The sequence below is a fragment of the Eschrichtius robustus genome, chromosome 2, assembly GCF_028021215.1.
Source record: "Eschrichtius robustus isolate mEscRob2 chromosome 2, mEscRob2.pri, whole genome shotgun sequence".
In the NCBI taxonomy this organism is placed as follows: Eukaryota; Metazoa; Chordata; class Mammalia; order Artiodactyla; family Eschrichtiidae; genus Eschrichtius; species Eschrichtius robustus.
The window spans coordinates 110,733,221-110,761,164 of record NC_090825.1 but is presented as its reverse complement, the minus strand read 5'-3'; the positions used below and the strand labels follow the sequence as shown (position 1 = coordinate 110,761,164).

The 27,944-nt window shown below is 38.7% G+C and overlaps 1 protein-coding gene across 5 annotated transcripts in view; it reads left to right on the top strand.

The window, feature by feature from the left end:
- The first annotated feature begins 3,345 nt into the window (after positions 1-3,345).
- The window catches only part of AFF4 (ALF transcription elongation factor 4), a 95,921-nt gene continuing 71,322 nt past the window's right edge, over positions 3,346-27,944 (top strand). For 2 of the 5 annotated variants that reach the window (XM_068535869.1, XM_068535868.1), the window contains exon 1: positions 3,346-4,092. The gene's annotated coding sequence lies outside the window, so the exon portion shown is untranslated. Of the gene's footprint in view, positions 4,093-16,329; positions 17,901-27,944 lie in introns of those variants that run through there. The other 3 variants (XM_068535864.1, XM_068535866.1, XM_068535867.1) reach the window with 3 other exon arrangements.

The following is a 27,944-nucleotide window of genomic DNA, read 5'->3' as shown; positions in this document are numbered from 1 at the left end:
TGGTGCTATTTTTTTTGGTGCCAGCATTTGACCATCGTTTTATCCATATGCCTAGAACAGTACCTGCTATATAGTAGATGTTTAATAAACATTTGATACATAATGAATAAATTATCTGAGTTTCTAAAATAACAAGGAATAATATTTATGTAGATATATTTATGACTTAGTAATTCCTATGTCTAGAAGTGACTTTCAGAAAATCATTTTAAAGCCTGAGTGAAACCTTGTACGTGGATGTTTATATGTTTTATTCATAATCATTAAAAACTGGAAGCAACCCAAATGTCCTTCAACTGATGAATGCCTAAACAGGCTATGTTATAGTAATAGAATACTACTCAGCAATAAGAAGAGATAAATTACTGAGACATGCAACAACGATAGATGGATCTCAAAGGCATTATGCTAAGTGAATAAAGGCAGACTTAAAAGGTTACATACTGTATGATTCTATTCATGTGATATTCTGGAAAAGGTAAAAGTATAGGGACAGAAAGCACATCAGTGGTTGCCAGGAACTGGGGTTGAGGTGAGGCATTCATTACAAAGGAGCAAGAGGGAATGTTTGGGGGTAAAGGAAATGTTCTATATTTTGATTGGGGTGGTGGTCACGTAGCTGTATGCATTTGTCACAACTCATAGAACCATACATTGAAAAGGATAAATTTTACTGTATGTAAATTTTATTACTTTTTAATTTTTTTTTGAACTATAGTGGATTTACAATGTTGTGTTAGTTTCTGGTGTACAGCAAAGTGACTCAGTTTTATATATATATATATATATATTCTCTGTATGTAAATTATACCTCCACAAAAATCTGACTTAAAAACACCCCAGGGGCTTCCCTGGTGGCGCAGTGGTTGAGAATCTGCCTGCCAATGCAGGGGGCACGGGTTCGAGCCCTGGTCTGGGAAGATCCCACATGCTGCGGAGCGACTAAGCCCGTGAGCCACAATTACTGAGCCTGCGCGTCTGGAGCCTGTGCTCGGCAACAAGAGAGGCCGCGATAATGAGAGGCCCGCGCACCGCGATGAAGAGTGGCCCCCACTTGCTGCAACTAGAGAAAGCCCTCGCACAGAAACGAAGACACAACACAGCCATAAATAAATAAATAAATAAATAGGTAAAAATTTTAAAAACAAACAAAAAAAAACACCCCAGAACTCTACTGAGAATTGCTGCTGTAACAATATATACTGAATACTTTGTTCAAATATTGCCTGTTAATAAAAGTCATATTTTTCTTTGAGATTTTTTTTCTCTTAAAGTTCTATGGTTGGTATTTTCTGATATTACACCAAACCGTGCAGTTGACTTACATTGTTCTAGAACATGAAGTTAGAGACAGAAAATTCACTTTGTTAAAATGGATGCATCTGATTAAATAAAATGACAGTATTAAAATGTTACGAGTTGAGAAATATATAATTAGGAATTTTTTCTCTCATTGTTAAAAGGGAAAGAAATTCCGATTTGCAGAATAATTCCAAAGGAAAGTCTATTTTTTCCACCCCAGCCTCCCCTTTTGTTTGTTTTTTGGTTTTTTTTTGTCTGTGTTGGGCCTTTGTTGATGCGCACAGGCACTCAGTAGTTGCGGTGCGTGGGCTTCTCAATGCGGTGGCTTCTCTAGCCGTGGAGCACAGGCTCTAGGCGCACGGGCTTTAGTAGTTGTGGCTCGTGGGCTCTAGAGCGCAGGCTCAGGAGTTGTGGCACACGGGCTTATTTGCTCCGCATGTGGGATTTTCCCAGACCAGGGATCGAACCCGTGTCCCCTGCACTGGCAGGCGGATTTTTAACCACTGTGCCACCAGGGAAGTCCCCTCTTTTGGTTTTTACGTAAGGTCTCATTTATATTGAAAAATTATCGTGATAATTTATGGAACAAAAAACATATTATCTTTTGGTTAGCCAAGTAACATTTACACCAAAATAAGTAAAGGAATCTTCTTGTAAAGTTCATGACATATATTCAATGTTTTAATACTTCTTTAATTGTGTAAAATGATGATCTTTCTTGTTGTCAGTCTCCATCTTCACTCCCTTCCTATACAGGCTTGTAAATCTTCCAAGGCAGAATACAAAAGAAAACACGTGAAATTGGCACTACATCTATGGAGGACAATTTGGCAATCTCTATCCAAACTGAAAATACCTTTTGATTTAAAGATTGCGGTCTAATGAGTTATTGGTATAATTATCCATTTTATGAGACTATTAGTTGCAGCTTAGTTTGTAATTTAGTAATGGCTTGGCAACAACCTAAATGTCCACCTGTAGGAGATTAGTTAAAATAAATTGATATTTGCATACAGTGGAATATTACACTGCTCCTAGGAAGAATGAGACACTTCTTTACACAGTGATATGGAAAGATATCCAGGATATTTTAAGTGAAAAAAGGAAGGAACTTAACAGTGTATATAGTACGTTATCTTTTGCATAAAAGAGGTACATATAAGTGTATTTTAATATATATTTACAACATATCTTGGGAAGGCTACATTAGAAAATGCTAAGTGATTGCCTCCGGAACTGGAGTAGTTGAAGGGCAGGGATGGGACTGCCAATTATTTTTCACTATATTTTGTCACAGTTCATTTTGAGTTTTGCATGAAATCATTTCCTAATTTATATAGATAGATAAAATCTATATAAAGAGTTTAGCTTAAAAGAATATGTGGTCACTTCAGAATTTTAAAAAGAAAAACATTATACTACTATTGCTGATGAATTACCAGCTTTTAAGCCTAATAAAAACATTTTCATATGCACACTCTTTATAGTTTATCATAAAGCTCCTCAAAATCCTTGAATTTTATTTTTAAAAATCTTTAAAATGCTTGCTTCAAAATTAGTAGAGAGTGAAAAAAACACCTTCATGAGGCTCCTTCATGGAAAGAAAACAGATAAGAAGCAGGAAATTATAAAGTGTTTTCCAAAATAATGAACCCAAAGTAGTTTCTCTGGACAGTTACCGTACTGGGTTCTATGAGACCCTTTGAAAATCCTGTCTAATCTATAACTATGGCTTTACTCTCAATTAAATTATAGCTTGCCCTGACTGGCAGGATGTTAAGAACTGAAGAAAAGTGTTCGGAATGATATCTTGAAAAAAAGTATTAACAGCAGAAGCTGTTTAGATGACCAAGAAAAAGGGCTGGCTTGGCTTCGTCTGAGAAGTTCAAGCGAGGTTCTAGACGGCCTCCTGCAGAGAAATTCCCAGCAGACTTCCTTTTCCGGCCGGACCTGTCGAGGGCCGCCGCACTGGCTCCGGGCTTCGACAGCAGCTCCGCACCACGGGCCTGGGGGCTTCGGCCACACCCTCAGGAGGGGCGGACTGCCTGACCTCCTGAGCCCCAGAACCAGTAGATCCGGCTCCACCCGGCCCCGCCCTTCTGAACCTCGCTAGCGGCTACGCGCTGGATGGTGTGCGCGCCGAAGTGTGCGCGCGCGAAGTGTGGAGGCCCGATCCCGCCTGTCCCGCCCTGTCAGACGCGGCCGCCGGGCTCAGGGGCTCGGACCTAGGCCACCTGGGCCAGTACCCGGCCAGCCCGTCGTCGTCGGACCCGACCGCCGCGCTCGTCACCCCCTCCAGCGTCACCTCCCGGCGCTGTAGGATCCGCAGCCTCCGCTTTTCTGACGGGGAGGGGCGCGGCGTCGCCACGTGACGCCTCGTCCCCGCCCTGCCCTGGTCACATGGGTGGCGTGGCCGCTGCGTCAGTCACTGTCCTGGTTGCGGGAGTCGAGCGCCGTCGCTGCCGCCGCCAGCGGATGGGGCGGGGGATCCCGGTGCCAGGTCCTCGTCAGCCCGCCCCTGCCTCCTCAGCCAGCCGTCCCGATCTGGGCTCGACAATCATGGAGCGGGGCGGAAACTCCGCCTGTGCTGTGTGAGGTGCGTCGCCACCGCCGCCGCCTGCGCTTTTCGAGACCTGCCGAACCCCCGCCGTCGCCCGGAGCTCCTCGCCCTTGGCAGTCTGTCGCCGCCCCCCGAGCGGGTTCGAATGCGCGTCCGGTGAAGGTGCAGGCCCGGCGCCGCCTCTGCCGCAGCCGGGAAATGGTTCGGGCCTAGCGGAGCCGGGACTGGAGGTGAGAAGAGCAGACAGACGGACTGAGGGCCGGGCCCGGCCGCGGGGAGGGGCTGGGGGGAGGGGAGGACAGGGTCCGTTTGGGGGCTCGGAGAGACCCTCCGGGCTAGGGCTGCTCGATCCGGCTTCCCTCGTCTTCGCGTTCCACCCCCGACCCTCAAAAATATAAATTAATTAAAAAGGCTAACCCAGTCCTAACAAAAATTCCCAGAAATCAATCTTTTCACTGTTTCTCCTTTCCCCTTTCGTCCATTAATCCATTCCTTCCCTCAGAAATTCCATCGACTGATCTGTTACTTTTTAATACCCTTCTCAATTTCAAGTTATTTCTAGTTAAAGAGAAAATAGGCCTAGGTTCTGGCTATCATTACCCAACTAGTTCTCGCTTTCCTTCTCGCGATCCTGCGTACGTCCTCCTCCACCTCCTCCACCTCCTCCTCCTCCTCCCCCCCCCCTCCTCCTCCTCCTCCCCCCCTCCTCCTCCTCCTCCCCGCCCCCCCCCCGCAAAAAAAAAAAAAAAGGAAAAAAAATTTCCGCCTTCGACTGGCGAAGGGGGCTGACTAAAAATGGGAATGTGGGGGTGTAATACTTGAATACCCCCCCATAACTTCTGAATCGGTTAGCTAGTTACCCCGATAGCTTGCATTTGGATATTGATGTGTAGGCCTTTCCTCCAGCTGCCTGTGCCCGGGGTTAATCTCGTAATTGACGTCAGTGCTTTGTTCCTTCCACTTTGCTGTTCCTTCCACTCTTTGAGGATGGATCATGGGATATAGGAGTTTGAGGAGTATCCTTATTGCCTTTTCTTTCACAAACGGTATCATTTGTAGGAATGATACAAAGGTGCAAATTTGTACAAAGATACAAATCTGAAATGCTTTTGTACGGAGTTAAACTAAGACGAAGAGTTCGATTTAGGGTTCTCATAGTCACTTGCAATTAAGAATTGTGCGATTTCTTTTCTGCTGGCCTGTTGGAGATTTTAAACTAAGGCCAGTCCCTTTTCCAGTTACCACTGTTTTTCCTTACAGAATCTAGGCTATAGTTCCTTGTGAATAGGATGTTTGTAAATGTGACGTTTAAAATGTCTTGTTTTTGAGGGTTCAAATGTTAAAAGCGCAAAGCTTTGTTTCCATATTGATTCTGCAAAGCTTTGTAAAGTGCTCCTTTTATTTAACTGTCCTTTAACTTATCAAAATTGAAATATGAGAACTTTCTTAATTTGACATTTAATAAAGAGCCTCTGTGGCCTGTGAATCTTGCCTAGAATCATCTTTGGTTTTACGTGCATGAAGAAGTGTTGGCAAGTGGCCATCTGGTTTTTAACAAAGCTGGCTTCTTTAAATTGCTCAGGTTTATTTTACTTATTCATCAATGCCTCCTTCAGTCTCCAAACATTAAAAAAAAAAATCTTAAGAAGTTATTTTAAATTATCTTTTAGCGTTAACTTACCTGAGGCAATAAAAAGAAAATTTTTTTTTTTAACACCAGCATTTTCATTCAGTTTGTGGTGGCTTGCAGGCTGATGGCTTTGGTTTTTGTTAGCTCTACAGGAACAGTAGGCAGATTTTGCTTTCAATAAAATTCTGTGTCAAGTGGAGGCAAGATAGGATGTTTGTGAGTGACCAAACTTTTACTGTTTGATTTTAAAAAAAAGAGCTTAGCTGTGATTATTGGAAAATGGTCTACAGTTTTGAGGTGTAAAGGTGATTCTACAGTGCTTTGAAGCTGTGTAATTAAGCATTCTTAAAGATAGCATATTTTCATTCAGATTCAGTTTCTGCTTGTCAGATGATGTACATTCCCTTCTCTGTGCTCTTGAGATACTGTACCCCCTTTGTGACAGTTGATGCATTCTGCTTTGTATTGTAATTTTTTTATAGATCTGTCATGTCTTTAGAGCAAGAACTATATTTATACCTCTTTGTGTCCTCCCCAATATTTTATACAATTACTAGGTTGAATTTGAATGTGATATCCAACCCAAGATTTCACAAAAGGGTACTCTTAAAAAAAAAAAGCTGGATGAGCAAGTGATCAGTATTTATTTGTAGGGGAAGAAGTAGCTATCAGCTACAGAAGATGACAGAAGGTGAAGCCTTCTAAAATTATGTATCTTACATTTTTTTAAGAGTTAAGGTAAATGTCATGGTTTTATGTGTACCTGAGAGGAACAAAGAAAACAGGTATTTCTTCTTTTGTGGCCATCTACTGGTTTAGAATGGAGTCCAAAATGTATGAGGCCTTCTCTTCACAGTATTTTTCATAAAAATCAAAGAGGTAGTCTTTTTTTTAATATAAATTTATTTATTTATTTATTTATTTATTTACGTATGTCTGTGTTGGGTCTTCGTTGCTGTGTGCGGGCTTTCTCTAGTTGCTGCTAGCGGGGGCTACCCTTTGTTGTGGTACCAGGCTTCTCATTGCCGTGGCTTCTCTTGCAGCTCTAGGCGCGCAGGTTTCAGTAGTTGTGGCACGCGGGCTCAGTAGCTGTGGCTCGCGGGCTCTAGAGCGCAGGCTCAGTAGTTGTGGCGCACGGGCTTAGTTGCTTCACGGCATGTGGGATAGTCCTGGGCCAGGGCTCGAACCCGTGTCCCGTGCATTGGCAGGCAGATTCTTAACCACTGTGCCACCAGGGAAGTCCCCAAAGAGGTAGTCTTAAATATTGAAGGCACACCTGGACGGTGACCCAGAAGTGCAGTGTGTATTATAAAAATGGATAACTTAGATTTGATTTTATTTTACTATTTTTTAAATTTATTTTTTATTGAAGGATAGTTGATTTACAGTGTTGTGTTAATTTCTGCTGTATAACAAAGCGACTCAGTTATATACATATATGCATTCTTTTTTATATTCTTTTCCATTATGGTTTATCCCAGGATATTGAATATAGTTCCCTGTGCTATGCAGTGGGACCTTGTTGTTTATCCATTCTGTATGTAATAGTTTGCATCTACTAACCCCAAACTCCCAGTCCATCCCCTGCCTCCATGTCTGTTCTCTATGTCTTTTGAGTCTGTTTCTGTTTTGTAGATAGGTTCATTTGTGCCATATTTTAGATTCCATATATAAGTGATATCATATGGTATTTGCCTTTCTCCTTCTGACTTACTTTACTTAGAATGATAATCTCTAGTTGCATCCATGTTGCTGCAAACGGCATTATTTTGTTCTTTTTTATGGCTGAGTAGTATTCCATTGTATATATGTACCACATCTTCTTTATCCATTCATCTGTCAATGGACATTTAGATTGTTTCCATGTCTTGGCTATTGTGAATAGTGCTGCTATGAACATAGGGGGTGCATGTATCTTTTTGAATTATAGTTTGGGATATATGCCCAAGAGTGGGATTGCTGGGTCATATGGTAGATTTTATTTTTTATTTCAGCTCTATTCTACAGATAACTTACTATAAAAACTTTCCTGTATAATGTAAAGGATTTCCAGCTCTATTCTACGGATAAGTTACTATAAAAACTGTCCTGTATAATGTAAAGGATTTCCAGCTTTTGAACCCCCAGTCTTCATTATGGTTTTCCTATTTCGTTTTTTATTTCCTCTGAAAAGTTGGAACAATTATATTGATTTCTGGGAGGGTGTTTGCCAGTCTCAGTTAATTGTGAAATAAGGTGTAGTCAGTGACTAAAAATTGCTTAAAGCTAACCTGACCTGTTACCTTGCTACTTTTCCCTTTGGTTTAAGGAGAGCACCCCTACTTGCAGTAACGCCCCACACCCAGAGATTGACATGAATGAATTGCTCTGGAAAGCCAGTATGGTTTGGCTACCCAGATACTGTCGTGATCTGTCCTGAGACTGGGCTTCCTCGGTCTGCTTTGGGCCTGAATGGGTCTCCCATGATTTTGTCAGCTTGGAGCTGCCTAGTGGGTTATGACATTTCACTTTGACTTTTCCTTTTCTTGTCATCACTAGGGTAGGGACAGTTTAATGGAAAGGTGAGTAGAGTCAGTACTCTTCATAGATAGGCCTTCCCACCTCTTTCCAATTGCTATCATTTCTTCTATCTGGAATATCACTTTTCCAGTCTTGTTCCCTATCTCTTAACATTTCATCATCTTTTAAGGCACAATGCAAATACCATTGCCTTAAGTTTTGCTTGATTCCCTACCCCAGTAGTGACTTATCTCCTTTGAATCCCTGTATCGCTTTGTATCTCTCTTAATATTTGTTATGCAGCTAACTATGGGACTATAGCAGGCTGGATGACTTTGAGGACAATCAGTGAAGACTCACTAGTAGAATAAAGACTGTGTTATACTATTTTATTGTATATCTCTAAGAAATAAAACAATAATCCAATTTAAGATTTTACTAAAAAAATTAACAGTAATTCCTTAATATCATCACATATTCTACTTGGTGTTGAAATTTCCCCAATTACAGTTTTTGTTTTGTTTTAACAGTTTGTCTGAATTAGGATCCAAATAAGGTTCATACATTATATTGTGTTGATGTGTGTCTCAACCCTCTTTTCTTTCTGTCTTTTTGTTCTTGTTCCTATACAATTGGTTTGTTAAAGAAACCAAGCCTTTGCCCTATGAGATTTCTCACAGTCTGGATTTTGCTGATTGCATCCCTGTGGTTTCATGTAATATGTTCTTCTGTCCACTGTTTTTCCTGTAAATTGGTAATTACATCTAGAAGCTTGCTCCGATTCAGGCTTGGATTTTTTTTTTTTTTCCAATGGGAAGAATACTTCATAGGTAGAGTTGTGTACTTCCTGTGTATTCTTAAACCCTCAGCCTGGCTTCTCATCCTAGCATGCCAGTGAAATTGCTCTTATCAGGGCCACCTGTGACTTCTGCATTGACAAATTGTATAATCATTGCTTACTCCTTTACCTCTTTCTATACTTGACATCGTTAACCATTGTCTCCTTGATACTGTTTTTTTTTTCCTTGACTTTTATGACTCTGTCCCTTTCCTGCCTTTCTTACTACTAGCTGATTCTTTGCAGACTCTTAATTCTCTGCTAATCATATTGATATTTATGAATTTCCACCTTGACCTTCTCTTTTCACTCTTCCTGGTGATTTTTTCCATTTTTGTTGTTGTAGCTACCATCTTTAAGTGTTTTAAACTCACCAGAACTCTTTGATCCAACTGAATATCCCTGTTTAGATTGTCCAATAGGTACTTTGTTTTAGTTAGGAGAGCGACACATACCTAACTGAAGCAAAAAGAAGAATTTTTTGGAAACACACGGGTATCCATGAATTCTCAGAAAGGCAATCAAGCCATAGGAGGACAGCTAGAACTCAGGAACAGCTAGATCCAGGGGCTCCATATGTGGTCAAGAGTATCTCTTTATGTCTCACAAGATACTCTTTTTTTTTTTTTCACACAAGATACTCTTTGTGTGTTCAGTTAGTTCTTTCTTGCTGCAGGTCAGTTTTTAACACTTACTAATATCTTTTGAGTTTTAAATCTTATAGCTTCTGCCATCAGAGAGACTGACCTGATTCTCAGTCTCAAATCTCAGGAAAGGGACTTGTTAGGTTATATGTCCAGCTCTGGACCACAGCTGTGGCTAGTGGGCTACATCCCAGAGAGAAGAGGAGTAAAGGACACTCTAAAACATAGTTGTCCAGTTCATTCATTCCATGGCTATTTAGCACACACACAAAGAGTCCTACTTTTCTTATATATATTAAATATTTTCTTTAACATAATCTCACTATCTCTATATACCAGCAAACACTCTCATCTCTTCTGTGGAAACAGCCCAAATTCATATCTACTTACCACATCCAGAGGTCATTGTTCTCTGAGTCCAGATTCTAAAGGTGATACTCTTTGTTAATCAGGCCTAGATATACTTTGTCACATGTTTGAAAATTGTGGACTAAATACTGAATTTAACCATCCCCAGCATAACTGATACACAGTGGTAGAAAAAAAAAATAGCTAAAACTCTCATGAGGGGAGGGGAGAGGAAGGTATCATTGTTCCGAAACTTAACACCGTATCTTGCTGGACAGGTACAGTAGAAGGTAAATGATAGAACCGGCAAATTGCATGGGCCTTCATTTGTTGACTTACTTCCTTGCAAATGGAGTGAGTTCTTTGGCAGCCAAATGAAGATTTTCAATTCTGTCCACTAGAAAGATTTTGCTTTTCTGACACTTAGAGGACATTTGAAATAGGAGAGGGCAGTTCTGTGTTGCCTTAGCACAAGGGTTGACACACTACGGTTAGTAGGCCCGATGCTGCCTGCTTTTGTATGGCCTGAGAGCTAAGAATGGTTTTTACATTTTTTTTAAATGGTGGGAAAAAGTCAAAAAAATATTTTGTGGTATGTGAGAATTATAGGAAGCTCAAAATTCAGTGTCCATGAATAAAGTTTTATTGGAGCACAGACAACACACCCATTTGTTTATGTATTGTATGTAGGTGCTTTTGCTGATACAGTGGCAGAGTTGAGTAGTCCTAACTTTATGGCCTGTGAAGCCTAAAATATTTACTGTGTGGCTTTAAAAAAGTTTGTCAACTTTTGTCTTAGCAGATCAAATGGCCCTTAGTGGATATTTGAGTCTGAGGATTGCCTTAGGGTTGAGCAGTTAGTTGCAAGGTCCTATTTACTGTGGTGGTTGTTAGGGGATTTTTTGTTTGATTGTATGTGTGTGTGTGTGTGTGTATGTATGTATAAATGTGGGTATACATATATGTGTATATACATATGTGTGTGTGTAGATACCCATTTACATATACATATAGAGATATAAATAAAACAGGTGGGGTCTGCATATTGGCCTAGCTTTAGTTAAGGATTCAGACTTTATCTGTCAACTGTACCCTGGAGGTAGGATCACACTATAGGTTACATTGTAACATGGTTGCTCTTAGTACAGCTATGTGAATGGGGGAGAGAATTTTGAGAAAAGCTGGGGGTGAGTGAGGTGAACCTAGAAGCTGATCAGATAGTCCCTATAAGTGTTGATCATGTTCAAATTAACTATTCTACTACTTCTCAATCCCCTCACCCCTAAATTCTGCTATTTTCCTTGCCTTGGAGGATGTATCACTATCATTGTTTTTTCTAGAAACCTGCAAGTTGTCCTTGATTCCTCCATTTTACATCTCACATCTGTCTGGCCCCAAGATTCTACCTCCTTAACATCTTTGAATCCAAACCCTTTATCTACATTATCAACACTCCTACTATTACTGCCTTAATCCAGGCTTTCATTTCTTACCTGGGTTACTGCAACAGTTATCTCATTTGTTTCCTTATAATCTACTTCATCCTGTACCAAAGTGATTTTTTTTTTTTCCCTCTAAACTGTGAATTCATTTCTCTTAGAACTCCTTAGTAATGTTGTATTTTCTGTAGTATTTTTCTAACTGGGCATTCTTGTACATTAATGAGTTTTATGTAACTTCTAAAGGACTGCGTTATAGCCAAGTAATCCCTTGGGAGTTTGTTGCTGTGTTTAGATTTTGTTTATTATTGTGTTTGTGCCAAGTTATAAAGCATTGTACTGATGATGCTCAGACAGGGAAAGATGGTGAGTTAAATTGGATCGTGTCATGGTATATGTTAGTATAGGCAGGCCAAACCCCGGCTTAGTAGTTAGTATCATATTTTCACTGTGAGATGTATCTGGTAGATCCCGTCTTGTAATTAATCAACGTGAAACAGTTTGTTTGCAGTGTGAGTGTTTTATTCCAAACTTCAGCAGTGATTATACTAGATACACATTTAATGTAGTTTTCATTAAGGTACTGAACCACAAATGAACAAGAAAGATTGCCAGAATTAACAAGTGGGCCTCTTTAAAACTGACATTTAAGGACCGCTAGCTGGTATGGTAGTATATATAAGGTTGTATTTCCCTAAATTAGCAAATAAACACTTGCAGTTATTAAATCTGTTTAGTTTTACATATTTATAAGCATTTTATGCACTAGTGTTATTGAAGTCAAATTACAGAAGTGGTTTAAAAATATAGAACTATGAGAATTCCCTGGTGGTCCAGTGGTTAGGACTCTGCGCTCTCACTGACAAGGGCCCGAGTTCAATCCCTTGTCGATGAACTAAGATCCCACAAGCCATGTGGCACAGCTGAAAAAAAAAAAAGTGTGTGTGTGTGTATAAAACTAGACCTAAGGCTACATATTTCCAGGATTGAATACATCATTGGTATAGTTTATGTAAAACAGCATAATCTGTTACATTAGCATTTTTTTTTTTTATTTATTTTTTTTGGCTGCACTGCGTGGAATGCAGGATCCTAGTTCCCTGACCAGGGATCGAACCCGTGCCCCCTGCAGTGGAAGCATGGAGTCTCAACCACTGGACCGCCAGGGAAGTCCCACATTAGTGTTATTTAAATTTTTGTTTTGTATTTAATTTTTAAAGTTGTTTTAGTGTTATGGTTACATAAGAGCTATATAACATAATGAGTTCATACCTAATTTTATATCCATACCAGATTCTTAATATTATAATTTTTAAGAAGTCATCACTCAAGATCTGGGAGATATTAATTTTCTCTGAAAATGTATCCTTATGTCTTTCAGATTTCAGAAACAAACCCACAGGTCTAGTCTGATCCCATGTATTTCTCCAGCCTTACCTTTCATCTTGTACTTCCCCAACCCTATTTTCCAACTACTCTTGATCTATCTCTATTCCCTCTGGGTGTATGCTATGTTCTCTCTTCAGGGCTGTTCCACATGGTATTCTTTCTGCTCAGAACTAACTTCCCTCCCTTCCTCTTCTTCCTTCCCTTCCCTCCTCCTATCCTCCTGCCACCTTTCTGTAGTTGGTCTAGCTGCAACCAAATCTTGGAGATGATGGGTAATTTTTATTTTTATATCCTTAGCCTTAGTGCAGTGTGTGACACAACATATGCCCTGGTTAACTACAGTATTAACATTGTACCGTATATATAATATTGGTCTATATTGAAGAGACAGATTTTAAAATCAGAGTTATAAAGCCTTCAGAATTCCTTCTGAGTTCTGTTTAAATATGTTACAAGTCTGAAGTAGAAAATATTTTGACAATAGGTTTACTCTTATCACTTTATAAATTGATTTTTCAAAGTAAATATTCTCTCTGCCATAATAACTCATTTAATATATAAATTTGTATTCCGTGATTAAAGAGCAATAGCCTTAAATGACCTTAACTACCTTTTAAAGCAATATTCTTATTTACATTTTAATAGGACCTTATTAATAAGAAGTTAGGGTAATTAGGATAGGGGCTGATTTAAGTTCACAAGCCTTGAGTATATGCCTTCTTCATTCAGTACGTTAGCGTTTTCTCTCTTAACCTTTTTTGTAATATTCTAAGACACTAAATATATTTTAGGAAACCCAGATACTTTATTATCACTTGTCTTCCACATATGCAGATGAAGATGAAATTAATCAGAAATAATTCCTTTTTAGTGTAAACTCTAAAGAACCTTTGCTGAGTAATGCTTTTTAACTTTTGTTTAATTTGCTATATGCATTTTTAAGTAATAAAATTGCCTTTATTTTGCCTTTTTGATGTGTGTTATTTTCTCTTGGCTTCCTCAGGTACTATAAATGAAAGCAGTCTTGCAGTACTCTTTTGAACAGATCATTTCTTTCTGGGTGTTGTTACTGAAACACTCAGTTTTTATACCATCTCAGTTTGCCAAGTATGATTATGAGATTTTACAGTCTAGCACTTGTATTTGGTGAACATTTGAGAGTGTAGGTTTTAAGTAAAAATAGAAATTGATCATTTCTGTACAAGTGTTTTTTTTTTCTTGTACATATGTTGTTTTTTTTCTTTTAGATAAACTCTTTTAGAGAAATTGCTTTAAAAACAACCGAATTCATTTAGTATCCATATTAATGCTTTATTGGGTTGATAATATATTGAATGCAGGAAATGAGATAGTAAATGAGATAACCCCTAGTAAATGAGAGACCCTCTACTTTCTAACCAAGTTGTGAAGTTCATTAGTTTACTTAAGTGATTGTCTACTAGGTTATGTTCTAGGTATGCAATGCTGAAAAACAAGCACATTCCCTGATTATTGTCTAGTGGGAGAGGAAATATTAATGAACATCAAAATAAGTATATACTTAATTGTGATCAGGTACTCTGAAGGAAACAGGAATTGTCTACATGAATTTTCTTAAGCTGGGAAGAGCGCCACAGTTCAAGAAGCCTAAAATAGGCCCTTGGTGGGAGCTGGGAGGGGAGGGCAGTGAGATATAAAATGAATCTGATGAGATAGGCAGGAGTCACATCAGTAGAAAGTCAAATCCTGGCTTTGTAGGCCATGTTAAGTACCTTAAAGTTTATCCTAAGGCAAGTGGAAAGCTTACTAAAATTTTTAAAGCAGGGGTTGAGTGAAATGATCTGGTTTGTGTTTTAAAAAGATCACTTAAAAAAAAAAAAATCACTTTAGGGCTTCCCTGGTGGTGTAGTGGTTAAGAATCCGCCTGCCAATGCAGGGGACACGGGTTCGAGCCCTGATCCGGGAAGATCCCACATGCCGCGGAGCAACTAAGCCCATGCACCACAACTACTGAAGCCCATGCGCCTAGAGCCCGTGCTCTGCAACCAGAGAAGCCACCGCAGTGAGAAGCCTGCGCACCACAACGAAGAGTAGCCCCCGCTTGCCACAACTAGAGAAAGCCCACGCGCAGCAACGAAGACCCAACGCAGCCAAAAATAAATAAATAAATAAAATAAATTAATTTTTTTAAAAAAAGATCACTTTAGCTGCTGTATGAAATATGGATTAGAGAGAGATGAGGGGAACTAGGAGTCCCAATTCGAAGGCTGTAGCATTTGTCCAAGTCTGAGGTAAAATGACGGCTTGTTTTGAACAGTGTCAGTGGAGAAGGAAATGAACTGATAAATTCAAAATATATTTTAGAGGCCATGGTTATGGAGTGGATGTGGAGAGAGGTTGAAGGGAGGGTTCAGCAAGAGCAGGTGGTTGGTAGGATGAGGATCACTGGAGCAGAAGTTGTTGGCGGTAGGGAAAAGAGATCAAGAAATCAATTTTGGATGTATTAAGATTGATATTCCTCAGTCAAAGGACATCAAACAGGCTTGATGTGGAGTATATTTTGGTATTTGTAGTATAGACATATAGATGGTATTTTAAGCCATGAGAATGTAGGGGAAGAATGTAGACTTAATCAGAGTCTGAATAAAGACTTAATCGGAGTCTGAATAAGACCCACAGCTGAGTCCAGAGGAGCACCAGTTTTTAAGAAGTCTGGTAGATAGAATGGGAGAAGCCAGAGGTGCTAGGAAAACTGGGAGGGCTGGGGTTATAGAAGCCAAAAGTATATTAAGGAGCCATTAGTGGCTAAATATGTTGAACAGTAGGTCAACTAAAATGATAGTGTCTGTTGAATTTAGCAACTTGCAAATCAGTGTGATCTTGGCAAAGGAGTGGAGTGTGGGAAGTTGGAAACAATGTTGGAAGGTTGGAAACAATGTGGAATAGTGATTGGATATATTTTGGAAAGCAGTTTGTGTATATCAATTAAAATTGAAGATGCTCATTCCCTGCAACCTAGCAATTCCGCTTGTAGGTGTCTCTTCCAGGAAAACTCTCACTCACTGGTACAAAGAGAAGTGTATGAAAATGATCATTACAGGGACTTCCCTGGTGGCGTAGTGGTTAAGAATCCGCCTGCCAATGCAGGGGACACGGGTTCGAGCCCTGGTTGGGGAAGATCCCACATGCTGTGGAGCAACTAAGCCCGTGCACCACAACTACTGAGTCTGCGCTCTAGAGCCCAGAAGCCACAACTACTGAGCCCATGTGCCACAACTACTGAAGCCCACATGCCTAGAGCCCATGCTCTGCAACAAGAGAAGCCACCATAATGAGAAGCCCATGCACTGCAATGAAGAGTAGCCCCCGCTCTCCACAACTAGAGAAAGCCCGCGCACAGCAACAAAGACCCAATGCAGCCATAAATAAATTAAATAAATAAATAAATAAATTTATTTTAAAAAATCATTACAGCATTGTTTGTAATGGCAGAGAAAGGGGAAACTACCTAAATATCCATCATCTGGAGAGTGGATAAGTAAATTGTGTGGATACACAGTAGTGAAAATAAATGAACTACAGCAACATGTATCATGATGGATTAACCTCAACATAATGCTGAGAATTTAAAAGGCTCACAGTCTTTAAAGTGTACCCTTTTTAAAGGTTGAAAAATATGCAGAACAATTCAATGTCTTATTTAGGGATACATACATATATAGTAAAAGTATAAAGAAATTTATGAGAATGATTAACACCAAAATCAGAATAGTGGCTATCTCTTGTAGGGGAAGGGAGCACAGGAGGTGTGATCCAGGAGGGGTACACAGTAGCCTTCCACTATATTGGCAATGCTTTATTTCCCAAGGCGGTTCATGGGTAACACAAGTGTTTACTATATTGCTCCTTACACCTTTTTGGGTCACTTTATCAAACAAATGGTTGCAGAGAAAGTGGGGAATCACCAAGAGTCCTTTTGGCTGTGAAGGAGAATAGAGGAGAGATAGAGGGATAACTGGAGAGATCTATGGGATCAGGGAAGACTTTTTTTTTTTTTAAAGAAGAATATGTTTGAATGATGATGGGAGGGATTCATTAAAGAGAGAAAAGTTAAAGTTGCTGGAGAGAAGGCAGTAACTGATAAAGGTCTAGGAGAAGATAGCAAAATGGGCATAATTGTTCTTTGATAGAGAGATACTTTTTCTTTTTTAGCCAGAGGAAAGAAGAGAATGGATGCAATGTTAATAGTTTGAAAGTTGATAGTTGATTTCTCTCTGGTTTTTAATCTTTGTAATCTTTGTCCAATAAGATAAGGTCGTTTGTGGAATGGAAGCTAGGAGGAAGAGTCATAGAACTCCATGAAAATACTTGTGAGGAATAGGAAAGAGCATTCGTCAGAGAAGGATAGTAAATTTCTGGGAAACTTTGAGGGCCTAGTTGAAAGTGATTCATGAAACATGATTATGAGAAATTAGATAATGTATAAAGATATGATGAAGAAAGCAAAAACGGTAGGGAATTATCTTTGCTTTCATGTTTTTTACTACCTTTTTTTTTTCTTGGTCACTCAACACAGCACGTGGGATCTTAGTTCCCCAACCGGGATCACACCCCCCCCCACCACCGCCACTGGAAGCACAGAGCCCTAACCGCTGGACTGCCAGGGAAATCCCTTTACTATGTTATTTTAAACCTGAAGGCTATAGAAATCTCATGACTAACTTTGGGTGAAAGGTCCTTTTATGCAAAGTACCATTTTGGGACCTGATGTTTTGTTATTGTTGGCTTTGATCTCCAGGTGTACAACCTCTGTTTGCCTACCTTGTAGGAACTGACCTCTTCAGACTCTCATGGGTAGAGAAATCCTGCCAAATGAGGCCAAGAGGGATTTCTCTACCTATAAGGCTTTTTGCTTTAAGATAGTGTATTTTAAAGTTACAGTTTAATAGCAGTTGTAATAAACTGGATTCTAAAATAATTGAAATCTTAGCTTAAGTCTCATTTTGACTTTTGGAGTGTAAATCATTTAATAATCTGGTAGCTGAATGGCTTCATTTTTCAGTAGGATAGTTCTAAGATACTAACTGAAAAAAAACCATTGTAACAGGTTCTGAACACTTGAAAGGGGCAAGTTAAAGGTCACATTTTACTCTTTAAACTATTTTTGAAGTTTTAAATTTTAAAAGGTTATAAAACTAATACATGTTTTTATTAAAAGGATTATAGGAGATGAATTTCTGGTTCATTGGGAATGCACACTTTTTTTTGAACTGTGAGTACTGTAATTTTTTTTATTGTAATATATGCATAACAAAATTTATCATTTCAGTCATTTTAAATGTACAGTTCAGTGGCATTATTTACATTCACAGTGTTGTGCCACCATCACCATTGTCTATTTCCGGAACTTTTTCATCATCCTAAACAGAAGTTCCATACCCATTAAACGATAATTCCCTATTCCCTCTTATGCCCAGACCCTTGCAACCACCATTCTACTTTCTATCTCTGTCAATTTGCCTTTTCTGCATACCTCTTGTAAGTGACTGCTTCATCCATGGTAGCATGTGTCAGAATTTCATTCCTTTTAAAGGCTGAATTATATTTCTTTTATGTGTATACCACATTTTGTTTGTCCATTCATCTGTTGGTGAACACTTGAGTTGCTTCCACCTCTTGACTGTTGTGGATAATGGTGCTGTGAACATGGTGTGTACAACTACCTGTTTGAGTTCCTGCTTTCATTGGTCATATATACATAAGAGTATAATAGCTGGGTCATATGGTAATTCTATGTTATACTCTTAGAGTGACCATCAAACTGTTTTCCACAGCAGCTGCACCATTTTACATTTTTACCAGCACTGCACAAGGGTTCTAATTTCTCCATATTCTTGCCAACACTTGTTTTTTGTTTGTTTTTTTAAATTTTAATTTGTTGATAATAGCCATCCTGATGGGTGTGATGTTGTATCTCTTAGTTTTGATTTGCATTTCCCTAATGACTAATGATGTTGAGCATCTTTTCATGTGTTTATCGGCCATTTGTATATTTTCCTTGGAGAAAAACTTATTCAAATCCTTTTCCCATTTTTTGACTGAGTTGTTTGTCTTGGTATTCTTGTGGAAAATCTGTTACAAATGTGAGGTATAGGGACTTCCCTGGTGGTCTAGTGGTTAAGACTCTGCTTCCACTGCAGGGGGTGTGGGTTTGACCCCTGGTCAGGGAACTACAATGCCGCATGAGGCGTGATGTGGCCAGAAAAAAAAAAAACAGTGAGGTATATTTCCGGACTCCTAGTTCTCTTTTCTTGATCTATAGGTTTGTAGTAAATTTTGAAATTGGGAAGTGTGTGTCTTCCAGCTTTGTTCTTTTGCAAGGTTGTTTTGACTGTTCTGGATCCTTTGAATTTCCATGTGAATTTTAGTATCAACTTGTCAATTTCTGTGAAGAAGTCAGCTGGGATATTGTTAGGGATTCTGTAGAAACTGTAGATAAATTAAGGGAGTATTTTCATCTTAATAAATTTTCCATTCCATGAATAGGATTGTTTCCATTTATTTAGGTCTTTAATTTCTTTCAGTAATGTTATGTAGTTTTCAGAGTGTAAGTTTTGCTGTTCTTCTGTTAAATTTTTTTCTAAGTATTTTATTCCTTTTGAAGATATTGTAAATGGAATTGTTTTCTTAATTTCATTTTTGGTTTGTTTATTGCTACTGTACAGAAATACAATCCTTTTTTGTGTGTGTATCGATCTTGTATCCTGCAACCTTGTTGAACTCGTTTATTAGCTCTAACAGATTTTCAGTGGATTCTTCATGGTTTTCTATGTACAACATCATCATTTTACTTTTCCTTTCCAGCTCAGATGCCTTTTATTTCTATTTCTTGCCTAATTGACTGACTAGAACCTCCATACAGTATTGAATAGAAGTGGTGAAAGGACATCCTTGTCTTGTTCTTGATCTTAGGGGAAAAGTATTCAGTCTCTCACCATTAAATATGATAGCTGTGTTTTCCTTGTAGATTCACTTTATTAGCTTGAGGAAATTCCCTTCTCTTTTATTCATAGTTTGTTGAGTGTTTTTGTCAAGAAGGGATGTCGCAACTTGTCAGATGCATTTTCTCCATCCGTTGAGATGGTCATTTGGTTTTTGTCCTATATTCTATTGTTATGGTGTATTACTTTAATTGATTTTTGGATGTTAAGCCAATCTTGCATTCCTCACTTAGTCATGGTGTATAATCCTTTGTAATATTGCTGGATTTGGTTTGTTAATATTTTGTTGAGGATTTTTATGTATATATAATAAGCTTTTTATTGATCTGTAGGTTTTTTTCTTGTAATGTCTGTCTGGTTTTCATATCAGGGTACTATTGCCCTTACAAAATGAATTGGAAGGAGTTTCCTCCTTTCCATTGTTTGGGAAGAGTTTGTGAAGGATTAGTGTTAATTCTTCTTTAAACGTTTGTTAGAATTCAGCAATGAAGCCATGCAGTTCTGAGCTTTTATTTATAGGCAGTTTTTGGACTACTAATTCAGTCTCTTCACTTGTTATGGGTCTATTCAGGCTTCCTGTTACTTCTTTTTTTTTTCCCTAAATAAATCTATTATTTATTTACTCATTTATGGCTGGATTGGGTCTTCGTTGCTGCGCGTGGGCTCTCTCTAGTTGCGGTGAGCAGGGGCTGTTCTTTGTTGCAGTGCACGTCATTGTGGTGGCTTCTCTTGTTGCGAAGCATAGGCTCTAGGCACGCAGGCTTCAGTAGTTGTGGCACATGGGCTTAGTTGCTCCGCGGCGTGTGGGATCTTCCCGGACCGGGGTTTGAACCCGTGTCCCCTGCTGGCGGATTCTTAACCACTGCACCACCAGGGAAGTCCCCCTGTTACTTCTTGAATTATGTAATTTGGTGTTTTTTAAGGAATTTTGTCCATTCCATCTAGGTTATCTACTTTGCATACAGTTTTTCATCATATTCCCTTATAATCCTTTTTATTTCTGTAAGGTTGGTAATATTGTTCCCTCTTCATTCTTGCTTTTAGTAATTTGAGTTCTCTCTCTTTTTTTTTTTTTTTTGGTCATTGTAACTAAAGGTTTTTCAATTTTCTTAATCTTTTCAAAGAACCAATTTTTGGCTTTGCTGGTTTTCTGTATTATTTTTCTATTTTATTTCTACTCTAATCTTCATTTATTTCCTCCCTTCTGCTCGCATTTGGTTTAGTTGACTTTTAATTTTTTTAGTTTCTTAAGACTGATTTGAGATCTTTCTCCTTGCTTAATAACAGTGTTTGTAGTTATACATTTCCCTTTAAGCACAGCTTTAGCTGCATCTCATAAGTTTTGGTATGGGGTTTTGTTTTTATTATCTTAGAGGGTTTCCTTCCTCTTGTGATTCCTTCTTTGACCAACTGGTTATTTAGGAGTGTATTGTTTAACTTCTGTATATTTGTGAATTTCTCAATTTTCCTTCTGTTATGATTTCTAATTTCATCCCATTATGATCCAAAAACATACTTGGTGTGATTTCAGTCCTTTTAGGTTTATTTAGACTTGTTTTACGGCCTTACATACAGTCTATCCTGGAGAATGTTCCGTGTGCACTTGAGAAGAATGTGTATTCTGCTTTTGTTGACTGTTCTGTATCTGTTAGATCTAGTTGAATTATTACAGTGTTGTTCAATTTAGTGTATCAAAACCTGAGAGACTGTAATATTTGTTCTACTCATATCCTTTATCTCTTGAATAACACCAGATTGTTTTAATGATATGAGACCTCAGTCGTTTCTGATAGGGATACAGGCAGTTTAAGCAGAAGGTTGGGAGCCTGAATTATTTAAAGGAATGCACTAGTCTGAAGCCCATTAATAAGGTCATGAAGATAAAGGAAAAGTTGACAAAGATAAGGTTTCTTTATTCTCTTTTCAAAAACAGCTTTATTGAGGAATAATTTGCATTCCATAAAATTCACTTGTTTTTAAGTGTACAATTCATTGATTTTTAATCAGTTTATGAGTGTGCAACTATCACCACAATGTAATTGCAGAACATTTTCATCACCCTAAAAAGATCTGTTGTGTCCATTTACAGTCACTCTTCATTCTTTGTTTTACCCTTTACTCTTTTTATGGCGGCAGGGGTGGGTGCACCACGTGGCTTGTGGGATCTTTGTTCCCTGACCAAGGATCGAACCTGGGGCCCCGGCAGTGAGAGCGCCCATTCCTAACCACTGGACCGCCCCTTTATTCATTTTATTTTATTTCATTTCATTTCATTTATTTGTTCTGTGGCATGTGGGATCTTCCTGGACCAGGGATCGAACCCGTGTCCCCTGCATTGGCAGGCAGATTCTTAACCACTGTGCCACCAGGGAAGGTCCCCCCTTTTTTCTTGTATAGTGTTGAATACTCAAGTACATTCAAATAGTTCTCTCATCTAATCCTTACCATCAGATTAGTATGGACATTTTATAAAAGAGAAAACTGAGGTTTAGGGAGATTATTTGCCTAAATCGTATGTCTAGTATGTTATATAATCACAACTAAACATCAGGTATCCCTAATTGTCCCATTTATAAAATCATGGTGCCTCAGCTGTTTACAGCTCAATTGAAGTCTGGAAGTTACGTTACTTTGTTAAGGTATTTAAGAAGTTAATAAAGAGGTAATTGTCTGTATTGGTTTTTGATTACTAGATGTTTTATGTTTGAGAGTTTTTATTAGCAAGAATACCACTCTACATCAAGATTATCCAATCGTCTTTGCTTATAACTAAACCACCTGAATCACTACGATTTGAAGAACTGTGTATTAGGAAATAGAGGGTCATCTTGCAAATTAATACCTTAGCCTTTTTGATATTGATTATGGAGAAATAAGGGAGGACATCCCTTTTTCCCCCAAATATTCTTCCAGTAGATAGTTACTGCACATGTACCATATGCTCTGAGGTATTTTTGATGCTCTTCTGAGATTGCTATTCTCTTTTTTTCTTTTCTTTTTTGGCTTCGCCACATGGCTTGTGGGGTCTTCCCGGATCAGGGATTGAGCCTGGACCCCGGCAGTGAAAGTGCCGAGTGCTAACCACTGGACTGCCAGGGAATTCCCTGAGATTGGTATTCTTAACCTCTCTCTCATTTCCTTCTGTTTTCTCCCCAGGAGGTCCTAAGGATCTTCAGAGAAAAATAAATGACTGAGAAATAACCTCTTTCAAATTTGTCCAGTTCCGCTATAAATGCAGTTTCACTTTGACAGAGTTGCTAGTAGCGGGTGGATAAGACTTAGAATAACTGCAATGGGTAGCAGAGGCTGCCTATCAAAGCCAGCCCTTTCCTTCCTTTAGTACCTCAATCCCATGTAGTCCATAGTATAATTCACTTTTAGTCTCTTCAGATACTAGGTAACTGAGAAGTAAAGATACAGATAGCACATTATCTGTAGTATAGACATTTAAAGTTATTTATTTAGATTGATTTTAGTTACACCACAGAAATAAAGAATGGAAAACTCCAGAGAGGCTAAACAGATGCAGATCAAGGTGAAATTCAAAAAGGCAGCCAAAGGGACTTCCCTCGTGGTCCAGTGGCTAAGACTCCATGGTCTCAATGCAGGGGGCCTGAGTTTGATCCCTGGTCAGGGAGCTAGATCCCACATACCGCAACTGAACATCCCGCATGCCGCAACTAAGACCCAGGTGTAGCCAAACAAATTTAAAAAAAAACAAAAAAAAAAAAACAGCCAGAAACGAATCAAGAGACTTGGAGAGAGTATTGACAAACTTTGAGAGTATTGAAAACCACGTGTGAAGTTTGCATCTTAGATTGAGGAGAGTTTAGGCATGGCCTTCCCGTAGTTTGGGAGTGGTCCTGAAAGAGGAGGCAGACGACTTGAAGGAGGTGGTCAGTAGAATTAGGATGCAGTTTAGCGTAAGATTTAATCCTAACCTTATATTCCTCAGCTAAGATATAGGGCAGGTTGGGAAAGCATAGTTATTACATAATCGAAAGACTATCACTTTAATAGAAAAATGGGCAAAAGATGTAAATAGACAGTTCAGAAGAGAAGAAATATGAATGGCTAAGTAGGACATGAAAAAGATATGTGGTTTAACTATCGGAGAAATTGACTAGAAAGCAGTTGACTATGAGCTTTATAAGGTCAAAGACCGTGAGTCATTCTCCGTTTTATCTCTGGTTCCTAGGACGGTACCTAGAAATAGTAGACAGGCTCATGTATTTGTTGAATGAATGAAATAAACAAATAACGTTGGAATAATTTTTTTTTTACTTCTTAGATTGGTGGCACGATTAAAAAAGACTCATAATGCCTGGGATTGAAAATGGCATGGTTAAAGGGCAGTTTCATACTCCATTGGGGCGCTGTCAATTAGCACAATCTTTTCGAAAAGCAGTTTAGTGATATACGCTAAAATGGTATAGCATATATCCTTTGACTCAGCAATTTCACGTGGAGAAATTTATCTGAAACTGAAATAGTGTGCGGGCGCGCACGTGCATACACACACACAATCATTATAATGTTTATCATACTAAATTCCGGATACAACCTAACTATCAGGGGCTTTCTGGTTAAATGAATACTATGCAGTCAATCAAAGAATGAAAATTCGTATGTATTGGTATGGAACTATGTTCATTACTTATTAAATAAGAACTGTATGTGTAACAGTTTTCTACACGACTAATGTGTGACTCTTTGCAATATTAAAGGGAAGTTTCACTTCCCTGAAACTATTGGTGACTTCTACTTTCTACTTTATGTTAATCATATTAGAGTTTTTGAGCAAAGAGCGAGTATTACTTGTGTAATTGGAAAAACAGACCCATCAAGGTTTATCTCTTTTAAAAAAGGAACCCTCTACACTGTTGGTGGGAACGTAAATTGGTGTAGCCACTATGAAGAACAGTATGGAGTTTCCTTAAAAAAACTAAAAATAGAGTTACTATATGATCCAGCGATCCCACTCCTAGGCATATATCTGGAGAAAATTATAATTCAAAAAGATACATACACCCCAGTGTTCATAGCAGCGCTATTTACAATAGCCAGGACATGAAAGCAACCTAAGTGTCCATCAACAGATGAATGGATAAAGATGATGTGGTATATATACACAATGAAATTATTACTCAGCCATCAGAAAGAATGAAATAATGCCATTTGCAGCAACATGGATGGACCTAGAGATTATCATACTAAGTAAAGTAAGTCATCAGAGAAAGACAAATACCATATGATATTGCTTATATGTGGAATCTAAAAAAATGATGCAGGGCTTCCCTGGTGGCGCAGTGGTTGAGAATCTGCCTGCCAAAGCAGGGGACACGGGTTCGAGCCCTGGTCTGGGAAGATCCCACATGCCGCGGAGCAACTAGGCCCGTGAGCCACAACTACTGAGCCTGCGCGTCTGGAGCCTGTGCTCTGCAACAAGAGAGGCTGCGATAGTGAGAGGCCCGCGCACCGCAATGAAGAGTGGCCCCCGCTCGCCGCAACTAGAGAAAGCCCTCACACAGAAACGAAGACCCAACACAGCCAAAAATAAATAAATTAAAAAAAAAAATGATGCAAATGAATTTATTTACAAAACAGAAATAGACTCACAGACATAGAAACAAACTTGTGGTTACCAGAGGGGAAAGGGGGGAGGGATAAATTAGGAGTTTGGGTTTAAAATATACACACTACTATAATATAAAATAGGTAACCAGCAAGGACCCACTGTATAGCACAGGGAAGTATACTCAGTATCTTGTAGTAACCCATAATGGAAAGGAATCTGAATATATACATATATATGTGTATAACTGAATCCCTTTGCTGTATACCTGAAACTAACACAATGTTGTAAATAACTATATTTCAATAAAAAATTTTTTTAGAAAGGTTTATCTCTGTTGGAAAATACAAAAGGAGAGGAAGACTGTTCCTTATTAACATTTACAGGAACAGCCAAAATATTTACTAGGGACAAGAAAGAAGATTTACCTAAATAGAGAGACATCCTTCATATTATGTGTGAAAACTGGATATTCAGATTTCAGTTTTCTTGTGTTTAGCTTATGAGAATAGTAGTTGGCATATTTTGCTATTAGTTGAGTTAGTTGTATCTCATTCTTTCTGTATACTCAACACCTAACAATTCTACTTCTGAGTTTACCCTAAAGAAATAATGAGGTCATCAGTCATATGGCATACATTGTGTTGCATCTACTTTTCCTCACAAAACAGCATTTATGGAAATTCCTCCAAGGTAACTGGCAGTGATCTACCTCATTTGTTTTAATAAACAATGGTTTATTTAAGCATTTCTTTGTTCTTGGGCATTCAGTTATTTTAAATTGTTTTACCAATAAAAACAGTGCTGCAGTAAACATCTTCATAGCTTATGGCTGTGCTTTTAATTCTGTGGAATGTAGTCCCACGAGTGAGGTTACTGGGCTGAAGGATTTGTCTTTTTTCTGGCTGAGTTTGAAATGTCTTCACCATTTTATAACTGTCATCTTAGAAAAGTACGTGGTTTTTAACTGTTGTTATTAAATAAAACATTTATTTAAAATTTTTATTTATTTATTTATTTAAAATTATTTATTTATTTATTTATTTAGGCTGGGCCGGGTCTTAGTTGTGGCATGCAGGATCTTTTAGTTGCAGCATGCTGGCTCTTAGTTGCGGCATTTATGTGGGATCTAGTTCTCTGACCAGGGATTGAACCCTGACCCCCTGCATTGGGAGCGAGGAGTCTTACCCACTGGACCACCAGGGAAGTCCCAAAACATTTTATTACTGAATTGGGTTTGTTAACTATTAAAATCCCATATATCTTTGGGTTTATTTCGTCCCTCTGTTTTACTGATCAGTTTGTTCATTTCTGTGCACTACCGTGCTATTTTGATAATGGTGATGGCTTATAGTAAGTTTTAATCTAGTGTGGCCAATTCTTCTTGTTCTCTCCCCAATGCTAAATACTTAATAGATGCTTGTTGCATATTAAGTTAATAGTACACTTAATAATAATCATTAAATCTTGCTTTAGATAAAGTTTGGATGCCCATTTACTTTAGGGAGCTGAGCTTGGCATGTGGATGTTGTCCCCTCCTAGCAGTGTAATAAATGTAATTTCTTTCTGACATGTAATAAATTGTGACACAGAGGAGGAGTTGAGGAAAATTGGATATCGGAGTGAATTTGGAGACAGGGGTGCACCTTAGTCATGAGAGAAATACTTTAAGCCCTAGAGGAGAGACAGTTTGATGGTAAATCCCAAGGCTGAAAAATGTTGGAAAGTGCCCATAGTGCTCTAATGTGTAAATTTTATCACTCTTATCCTTCCATCTTTTTTTTTTTAAATTTTCTATTTTTATCTCTTTTTTTTTTAAGCTTTTAATTAATAGTTTAATACTGTTATGGTCATAAACCGTATTCTGTAGGATTTAATTCATTTGAAATTTGTTGAAATTCTTTATAGCTCAGCATAGGTCAATTTTGGTAAATGTTCTGTGTGTAGTTGTTGAGTGCAATGTTCTGTATATTTGGTATACAACAGTTTGGTCAATTTTTTTTTTAATTAATTTATTTATTTATTTTTGGCTGCATTGGGTCTTCATTGCTGCACACAGGCTTTCTCTAGTTGTGGCGAGCGGGGGCTGCTCTTCGTTGCAGTGCGCAGGCTTCTCATTGCGGTGGCTTCTCTTGTTGGGGAGCACGGGCTCTAGACACGTGGGCTTCAGTAGTTGTGGCACGCAGGCTCAGTAGTTGTGGCTTGCGGGCTGTAGAGCACAGGCTCAGTAGTTGTGGCACACAGACTTAGTTGCACCATGGCATATGGGATCTTCCCAGACCAGGGCTCAAACCCGTGTCCCCTGCATTGGCAGGCGGATTCTTAACCACTGTGCCACCAGGGAAGTCCCAATCCTTCCATCTTTTATTTTGAAAAATCTCACACCTATAAGAAAAGTATAATATACATCTGTATATCCTTCACCTAGATTGTTAATATTTTTACTGCGAACATTTAATTGCTGCTGCTGCTACTCTTCCTTCTCCTCTTCCTGACTTTTTCCCTCCCTCACCCTCTGTCTTTCCCTCCTTCCTTTATCCATCCCTCTCTCTCTCTCTGTCTCTCCCACCCTCCGCACACATACTATCTATATACGTGCTATCTATACATAATAAATATATATTCCAGTGGTCATTGAACCATTTGAGAGTTGGCAAATATGATGACATTTCGCCTGTGTGTTGTGTATGTCCTAAGTAAGAATCAAAGATTTTCTCCTGCATAAACAAATACAGTTATC